The sequence below is a fragment of the Jaculus jaculus genome, chromosome 11 (assembly GCF_020740685.1).
Source record: "Jaculus jaculus isolate mJacJac1 chromosome 11, mJacJac1.mat.Y.cur, whole genome shotgun sequence".
NCBI classification, from domain to species: Eukaryota; Metazoa; Chordata; class Mammalia; order Rodentia; family Dipodidae; genus Jaculus; species Jaculus jaculus.
In genome coordinates, this window is record NC_059112.1 from 38,452,985 (window position 1) to 38,475,155 (window position 22,171).

The 22,171-nt window shown below is 42.4% G+C and overlaps 1 non-coding gene across 1 annotated transcript; it reads right to left on the reverse strand.

Moving 5' to 3' along the window:
* Positions 1 to 11,945: 11,945 nt before the first annotated feature.
* On the reverse strand, positions 11,946 to 12,052 carry LOC123453375. The gene has a single exon (XR_006632768.1). It is a non-coding gene; the product is annotated as a U6 spliceosomal RNA (small nuclear RNA).
* Between the last annotated feature and the right edge of the window lie 10,119 nt (positions 12,053 to 22,171).

Consider the following 22,171-nt stretch of genomic DNA (forward strand, 5'->3'; position numbering starts at 1 on the left):
AACAAAAACCAAACCCCCCCCCCAAAAAAAAATCATTTCTCAGACTTTCCTAGGTCATTCAGATTGCATGTGACTGGGCCCAGTCTTCTTTCTCTTTGCTTCCCCAGTGGTCTCACGTGTCTATACCTGCTAGTGTTGACAGGGCAGAGGATTCTGGGGAAAGATAATTCACCTAGCCTGGCAATGGGAAAATGAACGTAGAAACTAATGCCTAAGTGATGAGCCTGGAGAGTTGCCTGGCATATATGGGTTTAAGCATGTTGTGCACCTGAGTTTGAGCATCAGTTAGCCTCCCTGTGACTCAGTTTCTTCACTTATGCAATAGGAATAATAATGCTTCATTAGAGCTCTAAGGATCAATAACTTTGTAGATATAAAAGTTTCAAGACAAGTGCCCACCACAAAAAAAATGTGTTAATAAAGATGACTGTCATTATTATCTACTCTGGGTATGAAACAAGATCATGTGGTATGCATGATGTAATATTTGACACATAAGCAACAAAAACATCAGCAATTAGAGATGTAGCTCACTGGTAGAATGTGTGCCTAACATAAGTGAGATAAGTGAGGGTCTGGATTCAGTCTCCTGTGTTGTTTTTACAGTTTATTTATTTTATTTTGAGAGAGAAAAAGAGGCAGAGAAAGTGAATGGGTGCACCAGGGCCTCTAGCCGCTGCAGATGAACTCCAGACACATGTACCATCTTGAGAATCTGGCTTACATGGGTACTGGGGAATCGAACCTGGGTCCTCAGGCTTCACAGGCAAGCACCTTAACTACTAAGCCATGTCTCCAGCCCTGTTTGGTTGTTTTTGAGGCAGGGTCTCATTCTACCTCAGGCTGATCTGGAATTCACTTTGAAACTCCAGGCTGGCCTCAAATTCATAGCAATCCTCTTGCTTCAGCCTCCTGAGTGCTGGGATTAAAGGTATTTGCCACCACTTTGGGCTTCTAGGTTCAATCTTCATATCTTATTTATTTGAGAGAGAGAGAGAGAGTGGGGGTGGGGGAGACAGAGAGAAAGGAGATGGGCATGCTAGGGCCTCTAGCCACTGCAAAGGAACTCTAGATGCATGTGCCACCTTTTGCATATGGCTTATGTGGTAGGTACTGGGGAATCAAACCTGAGTCCTTAGGTTTCATAGTCAAGTGCTTTAACTGCTAAGCCATCACTCCAGCCCTTGGGCTCAATCTTAAGCACAGATGTGCAAACACGCACGCACGCACATGCACACACACACATACACACACATCAATCTAAATTTATAAATATTTTTATTTTGTCATATAAAGTAACTGGCTAAAGTTAGGCAAGAACAAGGCTGGCCATTACTCATGTCTTAGAGATAATGATTTAAAAATTGTCTCTGGCAGTAAACTAGTTCCCCTTTTCGGCAGGAGTATGGTTCAAGACCCTGATGGATGCCTGAAAGCCCAGAGAATTTGAAACCCTACACACAACCTTGATATTTTTTTCCCATATGCCCAGCAACATTGTCACATGATGATGGCAATTTTGCCTTTCTGAATGACATACTCCTGTGCCTCTTTGAAACACTGCTCTTGTGCCTTGGGGCTGTCATTAAGTAGAATAGGGATGGCATGAACACCAAAGTCCACCTAATAACTGGGCTGGCTGCTCGCAGGCAGGTGGCACATAGAGGGCAGGCATGCTGGTGGAGGTGATGGTATCCCAGGCCAGACAGAGTGGTATGGCACAAGATTTCATCATGCTACTCAGAATGGTTCCAAACTTACGATTTATGAAAGCCCAGGAATGGTGATGCACACCTTCAATCCCAGCACTCAGGAGGCAGAGGTAGGAGGATTACTGTGAGTTCAAGGCCAGCCTGAGACTACAGAGTGACTTTCAGGTCAACCTGGACTAGATCAAGACCCTACCTCAGAAAGCCAAAACAAACAAACAAAGCAAAAAACCAAAACAACAACAAAAAAGTGAATTAATTTCTTTTTGGAATTTTCCATTTAATATTTTTCATATTGTGGTTGACTATGAGTAACTGAAACCCTGGAAAGCAAACCCCCAGATAAGTAGGGAACTGCTGGATTCAAAGTTTCATGTCACCCTTTCCTGTCATCTCCGGGGACCATATCATAGGATGAAATCTTGTCAAGCCTGTCAACTGCGCCTTGATCTCTCCAAACACACTGAGCTGGTTATGAATCTGCGCAGCCTGTTATTGCTATTCTTTTTTCTCTTCAGCAGTCAGAAATCCTTCTATTCCACTTTTACTTCCAAAAGCAGGGTTGGGCTGTGGCTTGGCAGTGGAGGGTGTGGTTTTGATGGGGTTGGCCAGGCAAGGGAAAATAAACACTACAACATGTGGTTATGATGACAATTTAGTGTCTAGAGACCATCATACATCCTTGAGAGCTCCATGTTTATGCACAAAATACTCCAACTGGTTTAGATCTATTCATAGACAGAAAGAGGGAGGGAGAGGGAGGGAGAATTAAACATGAACCAGGGCAATATGAAAGGAGAAGCACCCCTAAAGAGCTTCTAGTCTAGCGTACACATTAATTGCTCATAAAAGAGAACTGACACCCAGTGCAGTTCAGTACTTGCCCAAGGTTCTGGTGCTCAGTAGCCAAGCCAGAACTAGGGCACCTGTGATTTCTGAAGTTGACATTTATTCATCCATAGTGGTAATGTTACTATAAGACTTCTAAGACCGGGCACCCCGTGGGCATTAAGTGACAAGCCACTCTGTAGCTTAAATTCTAGAGGCAGAATGCTGTAGGAAATGCTACATGGCAAAGATGAAATCTGGGCACTGGATGCTTTCAGGAATGGAGAAGTGTTGGACAAAGGGTGATGACAGGTGCAGGGAAGAAAGGTGTCTCCCAGGAGCCAGCTGGGGTCCAAGCACGAAGCAGAGACTGGGGTACATGGCCTTCCTGCTAAACAGAGGGCATGGCAACCAAGGGGAGCCTGAAGTGAAAATGCATTTGGAGTCTTAGAAGAAAGCAGACCAGAGCAGTGCTGTGAGTTGTGGGACTGTGGTGTCAGTAGGGCCGTCTGCACAGCAGTCAAAAGTGGACTTCAGGGCTGGAGAGATGGCCTAACAGTTAAGGCGCTTGCCTGCAAAGCCAAAGGACCTGGGTTTGATTCCCTAGGACCTATATAAATGCACAAGGTAGCACATGCATCTGGAGTTCATTTACAGCAGCTGGAGGCCCTGACCCATCCATTTTCTCTCTCTCAAAGTAAATAAAAAAAAAAAAGAGTAGACTGTATTCTATCTGCACTGGAAGCCACTAGGGACCAGTAGGGAAGTTTTTTTTTTTGTTTGTTTGTTTGCTTGTTTTGTTTTTTGTTGTTTTTGTTTTTTCGAGGTAGGGTCTCACTCTAGCCCAGGCTGACCTGGAATTCACTATGTAGTTTCAGGTTGGCCTCGAACTCACGGTGATCCTCCTACCACTGCCTCCCCAGGGCTGGGATTAAAGGCGTGCGCCACCACGCCGGCCTGAAAGACTGTGTATTTATGTTCTCTATCCTTAGAAAGAGAGCCCCAGCATTTGCCCTCCTGTGTGTTTTCATTTTGCTTCTCATGTCCATGGTGCTGTGGGCATTAGTACAATGAGACCAGACAGGACCCGGGCGGTTAGGTCTTTGAGCTGAACATACCACACGTGTCTAAGCTGCCCGCAGGGATCCCAGCATCTCTCAGCCCTGTGTTCACCGAGACGAGACGCGGGGTTTGCCGACGTGAACACGCTTCCCGGCCGCAGTCAGGAAGAGCACCACGGCTGCGGCGCCCAGCTTCGCCAGAGCCTGGGCTTCCGTGGTCCACGAGTGATGCTCTCGAGAGGAGCGGCCCGCACGATTAAGGACGCCACTACGATGACACGGGAAGAAGGCACAAGGAGATCGGTGGAGAATTTTAAGGAGGCAGTGGTAAATGATTTGGTTTACAGTTATGAAAACCCAATTTGGGGCTGGAGACATGGCCTGGTGATTAGGGTCTTTGCCTGTGAAGCCTGGGGACCCAGGTTTCATTCTCCAGGACCCACATAAGCCAGATGCACAAGGTGGCACATGCATCTGGAGCTCATTTGCAGCGGCCCGGGCACTCCCATTCTCTCTCTTGTGTCTGTCTCAAATTCTAAAAGGAACAAAAACATCTAAAACAATTTTTACTACTGTGTGAAGTTCAGGCTGGAAAGTGCTAGAATGGAAGCGGGGAGACCAGCTAGATACCGCTGGAAGTCTGTCTCTGGACCGAACAACAGAGACACAGGCTCAGGGCAGCAGAGCTGGGCAGATTCTGATACTCAGTATCAGTATATGGCTGCCCTGCGTGCCCCGGCCTCCAACTTTGTGACTCAATATTCTTCTTACTAACAGGGGGAAAGATGGAATTTCTAAGTACAGCAAAATTCCAAAAGCTTTTAAACATGATTACAATCATTTTGTATCAATGTTGTTTTTGGTCCTGTAACTACTTAAAATGTGATTACTGTTTGTGAAATCGGAGGGACCACAATCTCCATTGCTATTGCATTTCAATTTGATTATAAAAATAATAAATCACAAGAAAACAGACACCAGGGTTTTCAGAAATGCAAAGATAAGCTTTCAATTTATGATCTGAAGTCAATGTAGATTTAGCTCAATTTCATATATAGTCAGTATGTTTACATCTCCATAGATATTCACATTTCAATGCTTTTTATTATAACATGAGATGTGGAGACAAGTCAAAAAAATATACTCTATAAAGTGATCTCAGGGCTGGAATGGCTTAGTAGTTAAGGCACTTTCCTGCAAAACCAAAGGACTCAGGTTTAATTCCCCAGATGCAAGCCAGATGCACAGGGTAGCACATATGTCTAGAGTTCATTTGCAGCACCTGAAGGCCCTAGCACACCCATTCTCTCTCTCTCTCTCTGCCTCTTTTCTCTCTCTCTCTCAAATAAAAAAATAAACAAAAACTTTAAAAAAAGTGATCTCAGCTAGGTGTGGTGGTGTACATCTCTAATTCCAGGACTTGGGAGGCAGAGGTAGGAGTATTGCTTTGCATTTGAGGCCGCCCTGAGGCTACATAGTGCATTCCAGGTCAGCCTGGGCTAGAGTGAAACCCTACCTCAGCGTCCCCTCCCACAAAAAAAGTGACCTGGAGGCCATGGTATTTATGGCCTCATAGCAACTGTCAGTACCTGCACAAGACTATATGATATGAACCTTATCAACATTGTGTCCTAGATACTGGAGGAGGTCCCCATCCTTTCCTGAGGAGTGATTGGCAGTTTCTGGGGCAATAAGAGACATTTTCTGCAATGGTATAGCCATTGGTTGCATGTACTCTGGTTAATAACTCCCACTCACCCTCCTATAGCCAACCACCATCCCTAACTTAAGCCCAGTGGATCTCTCTCTCTCCTTCTCTTTCTCTCAGACATACATACATAAAAAAAAGGCATCAAAGTAGAAGAGGGACTAGTTGGGAAGAAGGGGTTAAATTGAGAGGGGTATCAGAAGTGGGAACAAGAAAAGGTAGAGAGCCAGGGGTGGTGGCACACGCCTTTAATCCCAGAACTTGGGAGGCAGAGGTAAGAGGATCTCTGTGAGTTTGAGGCCACCCTGAAACTACATAGTGAATTCCAGGTCAGCCTGGGCTAGAGTGAAATCCTTAAAAGACAAAACAAACAAACAAAAAAGGTAACAGGAGGGGATTATGATAAAAATAAATTATATATTTGTATAAGGATCATCAAAAATAAATTTAGGGCTGGAGAGATGGCTTAGTGGTTAAGGTGCTTGTCTGTGTTTGTGAAGCCTAAGAATTCATGTTCAAATCTACAGGTCCCATGTAAGCCAGATGCAGTAATGCAAGTGTGCAGTGTTGCACATGTGCACAAGGGGGTCCGTGTACCTGGAATCCATTCACAGTGACTGAAGGATCTGGCATGCCTATTCCCTCTCTCTCTCTGCCTCTTTTTGCTTCCTCTCTCTCAAAGTAAGCAAATCCCAGCACTCAGGAGGAAAAGGCAGGATTGCCTTGAGTTTGAGGCTACCCTGAGATTACATAATGAATTCCAGGTCTGGCTGGGCTAGAAGAGACTCTACCTTGAAAAACCAAAACCAGCAATAACAAAAATAATAAATTTAAAGCTGGACATGCTGGTATACCTCTTTAATCCAAGCACTCGAGAGGCAGAGTTGATTTTCAAGAGGAATGTGGAAGGATTTGAAATCTTGGCCTAAGAGACACCTTGCAGTGCTGTAAGTACAGCTTGATGGACTATTCTGCTCAGAGTTGAAGACCTGAATGCAGTAAGAACTATGGACTGTGAGGTTTGGCTTATGAGGGTGAGAAAGAACTTTGCCTAGACTGGGCCAGAAACAGTTTGTGGGAGAGGCTTGCTGTTATGCCCGTGTCCTGAGAATTTGTGCAGAGTTTTATTGCATAGAAATGGACTACTGTGAGCAGAGGAATATAGCACAGAAATGAAATCTTTGGGCTGAAATTTCTGCCCCTTCAACTGCAATTATATGAGAGATTACAACCTTTGAGATTGGGCCAGCTAACCTGCACTAGAACCACAGAAAGAATGCAGCCTTTTGAAGAGGCCTGAGTGCTCAAGGAGTATCCTGTTCTTTAAAGTTTGCTTTATCACCCCTGGATTAACAAACTGGCACTGCACCTGGTATTATGGGGTATAAGAAATGCAGGATAGAGAGGGTCATTGAATTAGCAACATGGTCTTGTGTTTTGGAAATGGCCATGGGCAGTGTGAAGTAGGTTTTCTGGATGCCTCCGTGGAGACCCAATGGAGCTGGGAAGATGAATTGTGAGTTGCAGTGGACACCCAGTGGAGATGTTGGGACCATGAGATGACTGCCAAGGATTGCTGTCGGCCCTGGAAGAAGTTTTCTAGGACTGTGAGTAGCCCAGCTGGAGAGGTGGGATTGGAACTCCAGAGCTATGTTGCTGGTTAGAATGATCAGACTTGGAGATTTGTCACTGGCTAGGGTTGTTGGACTTGGAGCTACAGAGTTTGATGTATTACCTGTTTAAATCTTGTATGGATTGAATATTTCTTTGCTATGTTCAATGCCATCATTTGCAGTATGAATGTGTATTCTGTGCCATTATCATTATTTTTTGGGTATTATAGCTCAGTTATAAGACTTGGATTATGTACTTAATTCTATGAGACAAACACTATTATGGAGAAAGAGAAACTGAGATGTTGTGGCACCTATCCAGTGGCCACAGCTAGTAAATTGTAGAGTTGTTTGGCCCAGAGATTGTGTTTTAACCACTTTGCTATGCGCGCTCTCTCTCTCTCTCTCTAAGTTAGTTTTTCTTTAATGTTTTTACTCTTACTTTTGTTCAGTGTTTCTGTCGTAGAGATTTGATAATATTCAAGAAACACCTAAGCATTAAAAAATAAAGTAACCTTATTCCTGTGGGGGGAAAAAAAAGACCTTGGGTTATGGGGATGTTTGAACATCTTTAGGACTGATAAAAACTATGGGGACTTTTAAAGTTGGACTGAATTTACTGAGTTTTACATCATGAATTGTTATCAGTTTATGAGGGCCAGAGGGTGGAATATGGTGGTTTGATTCAGGTGTCTCTCATAAACTTAGGTGTTCTGAATGCTAGGTTCCCAGCTAATGGCGATTTGGGAACTAACATCTTTTGGAGGAAGTGTATTATTGGGGGCGGGTTTATGGGTATTATAGCCAATTTCCCCTTGCCAGCGTTTGGCACACTCTTCTGTTGCTATTGTCTACCTTGTGTTGGCCAGGGGGTTATGTCCACCCTCTGCTCATGCCATCATTTTCCCCTGCCATCATGGAGCTTCCCCTAGAATCTGGAAGCCAAGATAAACCTTTTTTTTTTTTTCCCCAAAAAGCTGCTCTTAGGTGATTTTTGCCTGCAATGTGAACCTGACTGCAACAGTATAGTTGAAATAGTAGTATAGAGAGTCACTGTGAGTTTGAGACCACCCTGATACTACATAGTGAATTCCAGGTCAGCCTGGGCTACTATGAGACCCTACCTCAAAACAAAATTTAAAAAGTGAACTGGAGAGTGCAAGATGTTTCAGTGCTGGACACTCCTCTGTCCCTTCTCAGCATTAACTTGCCTTTTGGGGCAGAGTCCATTGTGGAAGAGGTGGCAGAAAGAATGTAAAAGCAAAAGGAAGCGCACCACTCCTTACATACAACTGTCCAGACAGAAATTGGCCTCGACATCCAAGACCTCGCAGTGCCTAGCAATACCTACACAAGACCTTCATAATAGGAGACAAAGATGATGACAACAAATTAAAAAGAGACTAGTGGAGAGAGGGAGGGGATACTATGGAGAGCAGAGTTATGAAGGTAAAAGTAGGGAAGGAAAATATCATGGTTTGTTGTCTGTAAGTATAAAAGTTGCCAATAAAAAAAGAATATATGTGTATCAAAAAAGCCAGGCATGGTGCCTTATGCCTTTAATCCCAGCACTTGGGAGGCAGAGGTAGGAGGATCACCATGAGTTTAAGGCCACCCTGAGACTACATACTGAATTCCAAGTCAGCCTGGGCTACAGTAAGACCCCACCTCAAAAAACCAAACCAAAATGAATAAATAAAATAAAAGTTAACTGGACGCTTTCACAAACACTTTCAATGTGGAAGATTGAAATAGCTACAGAAACATTTTATAGGAGAGTTTGAATTTTGTTTTGCTTATAGTTTTACATCCTATAGTTGTCTTCCAAAAACTACCGGGATTATATGTGCAATACTGGGTTACCCTACTCAGAATATTACCCCAAATGTGCAAAAGGATTAAGCATGACATAAAACTCATGGACCATGCCAAGAATCTCCAGCTCAAATGTCCCTATAACATCAGTGGTTGTCACTGAATCCCCCTAAGATGTCCCAGATGCTTTAAGTATGTCAAATGCAATCTTTATAGCAAACAAGCAAACTTGGCTTTATTACCAATCCCTAGAGAAAATGTACCCGAGGTCTGCTTTTTGGAGAGCCAAGCCAGGAAGCAAGCCCAGACTCATGCTGAGGCCCCATTTTCTTGGTGTGACCATTTCTATGAATCCCTCATTCTGGACTTGGCCATGGATGAACATTTCTATATGAATTCACACTCAAGTTCTGAGGCCGATGCTCTCTAACCCAAGGCTTCTTGGGATATCAGTGCTAACATTTTTTCTATCATGAAAACCCTGGCCTGAAATTCTACATTGACTTGGTTGTTTTTTGTTTTTTTTTTTTACTTTAACAATGCTTAGAGCTCTTCAGTAAGAAATAGAGACTTCTTTTTAAAGCCTGGTATGGTGGCACATGCCTTTAATCCCAGCACTTGGAAGGCAGAGGTAGGAGGATCACCATGAGTTAAAGGCCACTCTGAGACTACATAATGAATTCCAGGTCAGCCTGGTTTAGAATGAGATCCTACCTCAAAAAAAAAAAAAAAAAAGAATGGGCTGGAGAGATGGCTTCGCAGTTAAGTGCTTGCCTGTGAAGCCTAAGGACCCCAGTTCAAGGCTCCAGGACCCACGTTAGCCAGATGCACAAGGGAGCGCACATGTCCGGAGTTTGTTTGCAGTGGCCAGAGGCCCTGGCGTGCCCATTCTGTCTCTCTCTCTATCTGCCTCTGTCTCTCTCTCTGTCCATCGCTTTCTAATAAATAAAGATAAACAAAAAATTTTTAAAAAAGATTAAAAAATGATTTAAGTAAGTTTTCAAAAGATATGACATTAAAATGTATCAACATAATAAAATTAGCACAAACTCCTTATGTTTATGGTTTTAAACCATGCAGGGATTAAGCCTAAAACTTTTAAAAATTACACTGAAAAAAAAGTTGCTAAGCCAGGAAGGAATGGTGGTACTTGCCTTTAGTCCTAGCACTCAGGAAGTAGAAGTAGGAGAAGTAGGTGAGTTAAGAGGCCCCGCTGAGGCTACATAGTGAATTCCAGGTCAGCCTGGGCTAGAGTGAGACCCTAACTCAGAAACAAACAAACAAGGATGGAGAGATCACTTAGGGCTTAGGGCACTCACCTACAAAGCCAACGTATCCAAGTTCAATTCCCAGGACCCATGTAAGCCAGATGCACAATGTGGCACACACATCTGGAATTCATTTTCAGTAGCTAGAGGCCCTGTTGTGCCCCATTCTCTCTCAAATAAATAAATAAAGATAAAATCAACAAACAATTTGATCTGTTTAGAAATCCCCTGAGGTTTCTGAGGTTGCTTCCTGGAAGGATTTCCTCAGGAAGTCCTTCCCCCAGAGCTGGTGGCCCTCCACAGATGAGAACTTGATATAAGGAAGCTCTGGGTGAAAACTTCCTTCCACTTGGCAGCTGGAGCTGTTTGCTGTCTTCCAGTGTGGACTGAAGACTCATGTGGATTAAAAACTAGTGGTTCCTTAGGATGCCTCCAGGCCTTCAATGCTGGATTGGGACTGCTGGGGCATCCAGCCACGTGGACTGAGCAGCTACTGGGTTCCTTGATTCTTGGTCCTGTAACTGCTCCTGTACTACTGTACACTAATCCAACAAATTCCCTTTTTAATATAATACACAAACAAACAAAAAGTTGCTAAATAAGCCATATGGAAAACTACTCTGGGGTAATGGCACCCCTGCCCCACCCAGAAGCCATAGATTGTTACTAGAAAAATTTCAGTGCCAGGGATGGCATACCTTCCAGTGAGTTGTTGGCCAGGAGATCCCTGATATCCCAAAACATTATAGGCCATTGACAAGGCTCTTGGTTTGCCACCAGAACTAGATGGCAAGACCTTTTTGCTGAAGACTCCACACACTTGGGCTGAGGTCATAGAGAAATCAAGCAGGAGCTGAGCTGCAAACCTCCTTCCTGTGGACTAGGTGACAAAAAGTTGGAAAAAGCTACACTGCATGCAGCCCTATGGGAGAGAGAAGTCATCATTGGTGATAAACAGCAGTGTACATTGCCAGCCTTAAGATTAGCCAGCCAGGTCAAATATGCCCACTAATATAATAGTGGCATGTCTGTTATTGGGAAATTGACTGCTCTCTAATTGGACTGGACACCCACTCCACTGGAAAAAATACATGCCTGGCACTGAAAACCTAGTCAAAAGCTTATGGCTGGGGAGGTGATGAGCACTAGGGCAATAATGATACCTACTGTTGTCTGGCTGAATGTATATATATTGTATATATATATAATGCCTACCAAACTTTTGTGTAATTGGTTTTCTTAATATTTATACCCATATATTAATGATAGTGTGACTTTTAGTTATAGAAGCTTCTCTTTTCAGATAGCAGTGACCACTAGGGTGACTCGGAAGTTACCATAGTGCTGAGAAGAGGTGACAGTGGAGTGTTTGTACTGAGACATCTCTATCACACCCTCCAAGGCTCAGGGTCCATTGTGGAAGAATTGGTAGAAAGAATGTAAGAGCCAAAGGAAGGGTAGGACTGCTTACAGTGCAATCTTCCAGACTAAAAAAGCCTGGATATCCATGACCTCACAGTGGCTGGCACTACCTTCATAATATCCTTATAATAGGAGGAAAAGATGATGACATCAAAGTGAAAAAGAGCTGGGCGTGGTGGCACCCACCTTTAATCCCAACCATCAGGAGGCAGAGGTAGGTGGATTGCTGTGAGTTCTAAGCCATCCTGAGACTACATAGTGAATTCCAGGTCAGCCTGGGCTACAGTGAGACCCTACCTCAAAAAACCAAAAATAAAATAAAATAGAGACTAATTGTGAGTGGGAGGGGATAGGATGGAGGGTGGATTTGTGAGGGGGGAGGTGGAAGTGGGAGGAAATTATGATTTATTGTCTGTAATTATGGAAGCTATCCAATGTCATATAGTAAAAGAGAGACAGAGAGAATCTAAGCAGATAAAGAGAGCCTAGTGAACTGCCTTAACAATTTTTATTTTATTTTTTAAAATATGGAACGCTTCATGAATTTGCGTGTCATCCTTGCACAGGGGCCATGCTAATCTTCTCTGTATCGTTCCAATTTTAGTATATGTGCTGCCGAAGCGAGCAAATGCCTTAACAATTTTTAAAACTAGGCTGGGGAGGTAATTAAAGGTGCCTGCTTGCAAAGCCTACCAGATTGGGTTTTATTCCCCAGTACCCATGTAAAGCCAGAGGCTTAACGTGGCACATGCTCTGGAGTTCATTGTACATCTCTCTTTCTCTCTCTCCCCCACTTTCTTAAATAAATAAATAATTACTTTAAAAAATTACTAACACCTAAAGGAACTGTGTAGACCATTGCTGTAGTCCTAAAATTGTTCAATGGTCCTATGTGGACATTACTGATTTTCCCTTTATATAGGCTTTCTGATTAGCTTTGATTCAGCTCTGTTACCACTTTTCCCTATTCCATTTATTTAAAAACATTCATCCCAGTGCAAACATGATGCCTATGGTGGTTTGAATCAGATGTCTCCTTTAAACTATTGTGTTCTGAGACCTTGGTCCCCAGCTAGTGGTAGTTTGGGAGGTGGAGCCTTACTGGAGGAGGTGTGTTGCTGGCTGTTTCAGTCAGGTTCACAGTGCGGCCAGAAAACACTTGACCAAGAGCAGCTTGTGGGGGGAAAAAAGGGTTTATATTGGCTCACTGGCTCGAGGGGAAGCTCCATGATGGCAGGGAAAACGATGGCCTGAGCAGAGGGTGGACCTCACCTCCTGGCCAACATCAAGTGGACAGTAGCAACAGGAGAGTGTGCCAAACACTAGCAAGGAGGAGCTGCTATAACACCCATAAGCCCGCCCCCAACAATGCACTGCCTCCAGGAGGTGTTAATTCCCCAATCTCCATCAGCTGGGAAGCTAGCATTCAGAATGTCTAAGTTTATGGGGGACGCCTGAATCAAACCACCACACTGGAGGATAGGATTTGAGACTTGTTAGCCCCTAGCTTACCAGTGTTAGTTGTCTCATCCTCACTGTTTTTAACCTGTCCTGGCAGAGGTGATGTCCAGTCTGTGCTCATGCCATGCTTTCCCCAGCCATCATGCAGCCTCCTCTAGATACTGTAAGCCAAAATAAAAAACTTTCCTTCCATCAACTGCTTTTTTGGGTGCTCTGTTCCAGCAATAATAAGGTAACTACAATAATGTCATTTGGTCTGAAATGATACAAGCTTTTTAAGTTTGCCATGATTCTTCGGTGTTACCCTTGGACTAGGCATCATTGCAATTGTAAACACAATAACAAACGAGAGTAGCAATATGAGTTGATGATACTTAGCTAGTAGTGGGTCATTTAGTTGACCCAATTAATGCTTGTAAGCTACATTTTAAATATCTCAAAAATGTAAACAAGCTGGGCCTGGTGGTCCATGCCTTTGATCCCAGCACTTGGGAGGTCGGGGTAGGAGGTTCGCTGTGAGTTCAAGATCAGTCTGAGACTACATAGTGAATTCCAGGTCAGCCTGGGCTTGAGCAAGACCTTCCCTTGAAAAACAAAACAAAACTAACTAACTAACTAACTAACTAACTAACTAACTAACTAAATAAATAAATAAATAAAATAAAAAACTAAACCAGCTGGGTATGGTGGTGTATACCTTTAATCCCAGCACTCAGGAGGCAGAGGTTGGAGGACTGCTGTGAGTTCAAGGCCAGCCTGGGAGCACAGATTCAGTTCTAGGTCAGTCTGGACTAGAGTAAGACCTCATCTTGAAAAAACCAAAACAGTAATAAATAAATAAATAAATTTAATGAAGAGAATGTGTTGACGTAGAAATATATGTTACTTTATGTTTCCACCAATTCTTCTCTGATAAAAGTTGCATTTGCATGGTATGGTCTCAAGTTCAAGGAAGATGCCACTTCCTTCCAGAGAATGCTGTCATAGAATACAAAACAATTAGCTGAAAGAACAAGTTAACTCTATCTGCACTGACTTGAAAAGATGCCAACATTTGTGAAGTGACAAAAGCAATGTGTCAAAACTGAAAATAGGCACTTCAACAGTTGTCCAAAGTAGCATTACTCACAATAGCTAAAAGTTGGAAATAGCCCAAATGCCCATAAACAGATGAATGGATAAACAAAAATGTGGTGTATGAACACAATGAAATATTAATAAGCCATTAGAGGGATGAACTTTGAAAAATAGGCCAAGTGAAATAAGCTAGACCAAGGGGCAAATATTGTGAGTCCCCTCATGTGAGGTATCCAGAATCACCAGGTTTCTGCACACAGAGATCAGCAAGGTGGGAAGGCACAGTCATTGCTTCATGGGTCTAGAGTTCCTGTTTGAGATGATTACTATGTTCTATGCATATTATATGATGGCCACATAATGCGAATGTAAATAAAAGCAGCTAAACTAGCTAGGCCTGGTGGCACATGCCTTTAATCCCAGCACTTGGGAGGCAAAGGTAGGAGGATTGCTGTGAGTTAGAGACCACCCTGATACTACATAGTGAATTCTAGTTTAGCTTGGGCTAGAGAAAGACCCTACCTTGAAACAAGCAAACAAACAAACAAAAAAGTCCCTAAACTGGGCTGGAGTGATAGCTTAGCAGTTAAGGTGCTTGCCAGCAAAGCCAAAGGTTTGTCCATGCACAAGGTCAGTGGCTAAGGCCTTGGCATACCCACTCCCTCTCTATATGCCCCACCCTCAAATAAATAAAATATTTTAAAAAGGTGCCTAAACAAATAAATGTGATGCTAGGTATATTTTATCACACTAAATCTTTTTAAAATTTTATTAATTTTTTTTAATTAATAGCTGCCATGATTATAAACAATATCCCATGGTAATGCCCTCCCTCCCCCCACTTTTCCCTTTGAAACTCCATTCTCCATCACATCTCCTCCTCCTCTCAATCAGTCTCTTATTCTGATGTCATGATCTTTTCCTCCTATTATGATGGTCCTGTGTAGGTGGTATCAGGCACTGTGAGGTCATGGATATCCAGGGAAATTTGTGTTTGGAGGAGCATATTGTAAGGAGTCCTACCCTTCCTTTGGTTTTTACATTCTTTTTGCTACCTCTTCCACAGTAGAACCTGAGCCTTGGAAGGTGTGATAGAGATATTGCAGTGCTGAGCACTCCTGTCACTTCTTCCCAGCACCATGATACCTTCTGAATCATCCTAAGGTCATTACCATCTAAAAAGAGAAGGTTCTCTACCAAAAGTGAGAGTAGCATTAGTATGTAGATATGAACATTAAGAGATGTGTTTTACTGGGCAGTTTGATGAGCATAGTATATACCTTTAGCCAGACAGCAGTAGACATTACACCCCTAGGGATCATGACTAGCCCTGTTTTAGGTTTTCAGTATCAGTATCAGGGATGTATTCCCTCCCATGGAGCGAGTCTCCAGTACAATTAGAGGGCACCATGACAGACATGCCACTATTGCACCCGTTGGCTCATTTGGTCTGGCTGGCAAAATATAAGGCTTGCGGTATCTACTGTTGAGTATCTTCACTGGTGATTTCTCTCTCTCCCATTGAACTGCATACAGAATGGCTTCTTTCAGCTTTCTGTCAGCTGGTCTACATGGAGGAGGTTTTCAGCTCAGTTCCAGCAGGATGTCTCAGTGGCCTTGCAGCCTAAGTATGTGGAGTCTTCAGCAATAGGGTCTTACCATTTATTCCTGGTGGGAAACCAAGGGCCTTTGCAATGGCCTGTAATGTTTTGGGCTATCAGGGACCTCCCTGGCCAACAACTCACTGGAAGGTATCCCATCCCTGGTACTGAAAATTTTCTAGTAACAATCTATGTTTTCTGAGTGATCCATTGTCCAAAAAAGTAGGTTTCCATATGATTTATTTTTTTCTTTTTTAAAAGAAATATATTTTATTTATTTATTTGGCAGAGAAAGAGAGAGGGAGAGAATGGGCATGCCAGGACCTCCAGCCACTGCAAATGAACTTCAGATGCCTGTGCCCTCTTGTGCATCTGGCTTATGTGGGTCCTGGAGAATTAAACCAGGATCTTTTGGATTTGCAGGCAAATGCCTTAACTGCTAAACCATCTGTGATAGTTAAGGTGTTGTCAACTTGATCTGTTAGTAATCCATAGGCTGCTTCTAGGAAGGATCAACTAAAGGAGGAGGTCTTTCTCCCAGGGTGAGCCCTTCCCCCAGAGTGGGCGGCCCGGCTCAGAGAGGGACTTGATATAAGGAAGTTCTGGGTAGAATAGTTCCCTTTTTCCTTCCTTCCTTCCACTTGGCTGCCGGAGCTGCTCCCTACCTTCTAGCGTGGATTGAAGACCAGTACGGACTAAAGACCAACATCAACTGAAGACGCACGTGGATTGAAACCCAGCGGCTCCTCAGGAAGCCTCCAGGCTTTCCGGCACCATCTGCAGTGCCGGGTCGGGACTGCTGAGGCATCTGGCCACGTGGACTGAGCAGCTACCAGGTTCGGTGATTCTCAGGCCTGCAACTGCTATTGGACTACTGTAAGCTAATCCAATAAATTCCCTTTATAAAATAATTCATTCTAGTAATTCTGTTCCTCTAGAGAACCCTGACTAATACACCATCTCTTAGCCTTAAAGCCTTGGAAAAAGAAGACAAAGCAACCCAAAATCAGTAGATGTGAAGAAATAATAAAGATTAGGGCATAAAGTAATGAAATAGAAAAAAACAAAACAAAACAAATCCAAAAAATAATCAATGAAACAGAGTCAGTTCTTTGAAAGGATAAACAAGATTAATAAACCTTTAGTGAATATGACCAAAAGAAAGAGAGAAGAGACACAAATTAATAAAATTAGAGATGAAAAAGTCCCCATCACAACAGATACCAGAGAAATTCAAAAAATCAGCTGGGCATGGTGGCACATGCCTTTAATCCCAGCACTTGGGAGGCAGAGGTAGGAGGATCACCATGAGTTTGAGGCCACTGTGAAAGTGCATAGTGAATTCCAGGTCAGCCTGGGCTAGAGTGAGACTGTACCTTGAAAATCTGAAAAACAAGCAAACAGAAAAAAATCATAGGGTCATACTATAAGAGCATATACTCCACTAAGTTTGAAGATCTGAAAGAAATGGATGATTTCCTTGATTTATATGACCTACCAATATTAAATCAAGATGAGATTAACCACCTAAAAGGACATATAACAAGTATCAAGATCCAAGCAGTTATCAAAAATCTTCCAACTAAAACCAGTCCAGGCCCAGATGGGTTCACTGGTGAATTTTACCAGACCTTCATGGAAGAACTAATACCAATGCTTCTCAACCTTTTCCATAAAATAAAAAAGAATACTACCAAATTCCTTCTATGAAGCCAGCATCTCCCTAGTACTAAAACCAGACAAAATAGAACAAAAAAGGAAAATTACAGACCAATCTCCTTCATGAAAATAGATGCAAAAATTTTCAACAAAATATTAGTGAATGTAATACAAGAATACATCAGAAAGATCATTCACCCTGACCAAGTATGCTTTATCTCAGAGATGCAAGGATGGTGCAACCTATGAAAATTAATAAATGTAATACATTATATAAATAGACTGAAGGATAAAAATTATATGATCACCTCATTAGATGCAGAAAAGTCCTACAGAAACTGGGAATAGAAGGAACATATCTCAACATAATAAAGGCCATTTATGACAAACCTACAGCCAATGTAATGCTAAATGGAGAAAAACTTGAACCTTTTGCACTAAAATCAGGAACAAGCAAGGGCGTCCACTGTCCCCACTTTTATTTAATATAGTACTGGATATCTTAGCCATAGCAATAAGGCAAGAGACACACATAAAGGGATACAGATTGGAAAGGAAGAGGTTAAATTATTATTTGCAGATGATATGAGAGTCTATATATAAAGTACCCTAAAGACCCTACTGGTAAACTTTTAGAGCTGATACATATTTAAAGCAATGTATGTAGCAGGATACAAATAAACACACAGAATCAGTAGGCTTCCTACATGCTAACAACAAACACACAGAAGAGAAAATCAGAGAATCCCTCCCATTCAAAATTGCATCAAAAGAAATAAAGTATTAATCCCAGCACTTGGGAGGCAGAGTTCAAAGCCAGCCTGAGACTACACAGTGAATTCCAGGTCAGCCTGGGCTACAGCGTGACCCTACCTCAAAAAACAAACATGCAAACAACAACAACAACAACAAAAATAAAGTACCTTGAAATATACCTAACCAAGAAAGTGGAAGATTTGTACAATGAAAACTAAAAAACATTCAAGTGAGAAATTGTAGAAGACACTAGGAAATGGAAAGGCATCCCTTGTTCCTGGATTAGAAGAATCAATATTGTGAAAATGATAATCTTACCAAAAGCAATCTACACATTCAATGCAATCCCCATCAAAATTCCAATGGCATTCTTTACGGAAATAGAAAAAAAAAATTCTAAAATTTATGTGGAAGCACAAAAACCTTGAATATCTAAAACAATTTTGGGCAACAAAAATAAGGTTATATTACAGAGCCATAGTAACAAAAACAGCATGGTACTTGCACAAAAACAGTCATGTAGATCATTGGAATAGAATAGAGGACCCAGGCATAAGTCAGGATAGCTATAGTCAACTGATAGTCATTAAAAATGCTAAAAATACTCACAGGAGAGAAGATAGCTTCTTCAGCAAATGGTGCTGGAAAATCTGGATATCTTTCTGTAGCAGAATGAAAATAGATCCTTGTCTCTCTCCAGGCATAAGAATTAAGTCCAAATGGATCAAAGACCTAAAACTCTGAAACTGCTAGAGAAAAAAGCAAGGGAAGCTGGGCATGGTGGCTCATGCCTTTAATCCCAGCACTGGAGAGGCAGAGGTAGGTGGATTGCCGTGAGTTCGAGGCCACCCTGAAACTACACAGTGAATTCCAGGTCAGCCTGGACTAGAGCGAGACCCTACCTTGAACAACAACAACAACAACAACAACAACAAAAAGCAAGAGAAACCCTTCAACATGTTGGTCTTGGGAAAGACTTTCTGAATATAACCCCAATTACTCAGGAAATAAAACTACAGATCAACCACTAGAACCCCATGAAATTACAAAGCTTTTTTACAGCAAAGGACACTGTGAATACAGCAAAGAGGCAACCTACAGAATGGGAGAAAATCTTTGCCAGCTATACATCTGACAGAGGATTAATATCCAAAATATACAAAGAACTCAAAAAACTAAGTAACAAATCAAACAACTCTATTAATAAATGGGCTATGAGGGCTGGAGAGATGGCTTAGCGGTTAAGCGCTTGCCTGTGAAGCCTAAGGACCCCGGTTCGAGGCTCGGTTCCCCAGGTCCCACGTTAGCCAGATGCACAAGGGGGCGCATGCATCTGGAGTTCGTTTGCAGAGGCTGGAAGCCCTGGCGCGCCCATTCTCTCTCTCCCTCTATCTGTCTTTCTCTCTGTGTCTGTCACTCTCAAATAAATAAAAAAATTTAAAAAATAAATAAATAAATAAATGGGCTATGAAACTAAATAGAGAGTTCTCAAAAAAAAATACAGGGAACATATAAATATCTAAAAAAATGTTCTATATCCCTAGCCATCAGGGAAATGCAGATTAAAAGTACTTTGAAAGATGGGCATGGTGGCGCATGCCTTTAATCCCAGCACTGGGGAGGCAGAGGTAGGAGGATTGCCGTGAGTGCAAGACCACCCTGAGATTCCATAGTGAATTCCAGGTCAGCCTGGGCTAGAGTGAGACCCTACCTCAAAAAAAAAAAAAAAAACAAAAAACCCAAAGATAAAAAAAATAAAAGTACTTTGAGATTCCATCTCACTCCTGTTAGAATGGCTATCATCAAGAAAACAAATGACAATAAATGCTGGCAAGGATGTGGAAAAACAGGGACCCTTTTACACTGTTGGTGGGAATGCAATCTGGTCCAGCCATTGTGGAAATCAATGTGGAGGTTCCTGAGACAGCTAAAAATAGTTTTACCATATGACCCAGCTCTGCCACTCCTTGGCATATATTGTAAGGTCTCATCTCACTACCTTAGAGATACTTGCTCAACCATGTTTATTGTCACTCTACTCACAATTGCTAGGAAGTGGAACCAGCCTAGATGTCCCTCAACTGATGAGTGTATAATGAAGATGTGGCACATTTACACAATGGAGTTCTACTCAGCGGTAAAGAAAATTAAGTTATGAAATTTTCAGGAAAATGGATGGGTCTGGAAAGGATTATGTTTAGTGAGGTAACACAGGTCCAGAAAGCCAAACGTCATATGTTCTCTCTCATATGTGGATTCTAGCTACAAATGATTGGACTTCTTTGTGAGTAGGAAGAAAACTCAGTAGCAGAGGCCTGTAAGCTAGAAAGGGGATGTAAAGGGAATAGGAAGGGAGGGGAGACGTAATAGGATGGTATTGTAGTTATGTAAGTAGAACAGATTAATGCAGGTGTAAAGACCCAAGTGAGGTCGGGAAGAGATTGAGTAATGGAAAGTTGGAGGAAGGGTTAATTGGAGTCTAAGAGGATATATAATTAAATCCTATGGAAACCTACTGTTTTGGACCATGAAACACCCATAAACCATAGATTGTTACTAGAAAATTTTCAGTGAGTTATTATCTAGGGAGGTCACGGAGGCCCCCAAGACATTACAGGCCATTGTCGAGGCTCTTGGTTTCCCACCAGGAATAGATGGTAAGAGCCTATTGTTGAAGACTCCACATACTTAGGCTGCAAGGTCATTGAGAAATCCTTCTGGAGCTGAGCTGAAAACCTCCTTCATGTAGACCAGCTGACAGAAATCTGGAAAAAGTTATACTACATGTAGTTCAATAGGAGACAGAGAAACAACCAATGGAGATACTCAACAGTAGACACTGCAAGCCTTAAATTCGACCAGCCAGGCCAAATGAGCCAACAGGTGCAGTAGTGGCATGCCTGTTATGGGGGAAACCAACTGCCCTCTAATTGGACTGGAGGCCTGCTCCATGGGAGGGAATACATCCCTGATACTGAAAACCTGTGACAGGGGTAGTCATGAACCCAAGGTGTGTGACATCTGCTGGTGTCTGGTTAAATGTATATACTATGGTCACCAAACTGCCCAGTAAGCACTTCTCTTAATGTTCAGACCCATATATTAATGCTACTCTCACTTTTGGTTAGAGAAGCTTCTCTTTTCAGATGGCAGTGACCTTGGGATGACTAAGAAGGCACTATGGTGCTGAGAAAAAGTGACAGAGGAGTGCTCAGCACTGAAATATCTCTACCACACCTTCCAAGGCTCAGGGTCCATTGTGGAAGAGGTGGCTGAAAGAATGTAAGAGCCAAAGGAAGGGCAGGACTCCTTACAATGTGCTCCTCCAGACACAAAATGCCCTAGATATTCATGACTTCACAGTGCCTGACACTACCTACACAAGACCATTATAATAGTAGGAAAAGATGATGAAATCAAAATAAAAGAGAGACTCATTGAGAGGGGGAAGGAGTATGATGGAATGTTGAGTTTCAAAGGGGAAAGTGGGGCAAGGGAGGGAGTTACCATGGGTTATTGTATACAATATACTACAATGGTAATTGTCAATGAAAAAAAAATTTAAAAGTGAACATCACTATTCATAACAATCCTGCCTTGGAAATGGCCTATATGCCCACCAATTAGACAATGGACACTAGGAGCTGGGGTGATGGCTTAGCAGTTAAAGTGCTTGTCTGCAAAGCCAAAGAACCCAGGGTTGTTTTTTTTTTTTTTTTTTCCCCGGGGCTCATGTAAGACAGATGCACAAGGTAGTACGTGTGTATGAAGTTCGTTTGGAGGGGCTCGAGGCACTAGTGTGCCTTCTCTCTCTCTCTCTATCTATTTGCCCCTTTCAAATAATTAAAAATAAAACATTAAAAAAAAGAGAATGGAGCCCAGCATGGTGGTGCATGCCTTTAATCCCAGCACTTGGGAGGCAGAGGTAGGAGGATCACTGTGAGTTCAAGGCCACCCTGAGACTACATAGTGAATTCTAGGCCAGCCTGAGCTAGAGTGAGACCATACCTTGAAAAACTAAAACTAAAAACAAAATGAAACAAACAAAAAACCCCAACCAAACAAAAAGAGAATGTATAATAAATTGTGGTATTCTCGTACAACAGAGCATATTCAGCCATGAAACCACCAAACTAGTGCTATATGAAACAATAAGGAAGAATCCTAAAAATTTGCTCAACATAGTATTGAGC